The sequence below is a fragment of the Capsicum annuum genome, unplaced genomic scaffold (assembly GCF_002878395.1).
Source record: "Capsicum annuum cultivar UCD-10X-F1 unplaced genomic scaffold, UCD10Xv1.1 ctg79392, whole genome shotgun sequence".
Taxonomy (NCBI): Eukaryota; Viridiplantae; Streptophyta; class Magnoliopsida; order Solanales; family Solanaceae; genus Capsicum; species Capsicum annuum.
In genome coordinates this window covers 28,364-29,236 of record NW_025889969.1, presented here as the reverse complement: position 1 = coordinate 29,236, position 873 = coordinate 28,364, and the positions used below count along the sequence as shown (strand labels likewise).

The 873-nt window shown below is 37.6% G+C and overlaps 1 non-coding gene across 1 annotated transcript; it reads left to right on the top strand.

Annotated features, from left to right (window-relative positions):
* Positions 1-341: 341 nt before the first annotated feature.
* Positions 342-451, top strand: LOC124895040. Its single transcript, XR_007051497.1, has one exon. It is a non-coding gene; the product is annotated as a small nucleolar RNA R71 (small nucleolar RNA).
* Positions 452-873: the final 422 nt, after the last annotated feature.

Below are 873 nucleotides of genomic sequence, written 5' to 3'. Positions count from 1 at the left end.
ATAAGATTTTGATTCTACGACATTTATCATATTCATGGGTGCACCCATAACATGCTTTGTCAAGAGTTCAAGTTGGGTCATTATTTTCGCCATGTTTGTCTTCTTTTCTTTATTCCACTTTCTTTGTTCATTATCAACCATGGAAGTAGTAGAAGGGATCTTGGGAGCTTTGGTTTCTCGAGTATGACAACCCCCAATTTCGCTTTGACACTTCTCCAATCAATAGAAAGATTGTGTGGTGGTGCAACTTCAATAGGGAACCGCTTGCCGTATTATCCACTACTGCTTTGTTTAATAGATTAAGGGAATGGTATAAGATCTCGAGAAGCATCTTCTCCAGGACTTAATGATTTGGGCATTGAGCTAGCTTACCATTAAACCTCTCCCAAGCTTCAAATAATGACTCTTTATTTATTTATCAAAAATTCATAATCTCATCCCGTTTTGAAGTATTTTTTATGGTGGGAAATATCTATCAAGAAACACCATAGTAAGCTCATTCCAAGATGTAATTAAGCTGAGTGAAAGTGAGTGGATCCATAACACTGCCTCTCCTATTAGTGAGAATGGGAAGAGGCAAAGCCAAATGTATTCTTGAGTAATGTGTGCTATATTGAACGACACACACATTTCCACAAAATTCTTTAAATGGACGTTTGGGTCCTCAAAGGATTGACCCCCATACAATGCTTTTATTTACAACTTGTGAATTATGATTCTAGTCACATGGAAGACTCTGTTCCCATTAGTTGGTGGGTTATGGATTGCACTTGCTTGTCTCACTTCATTTAGTGGGCCCTTATTATCTAGAGGGGAATCAAAGGGGCCTATATTTCTTACGCTATCACTCATTGTTCTATTAACACTTTGATT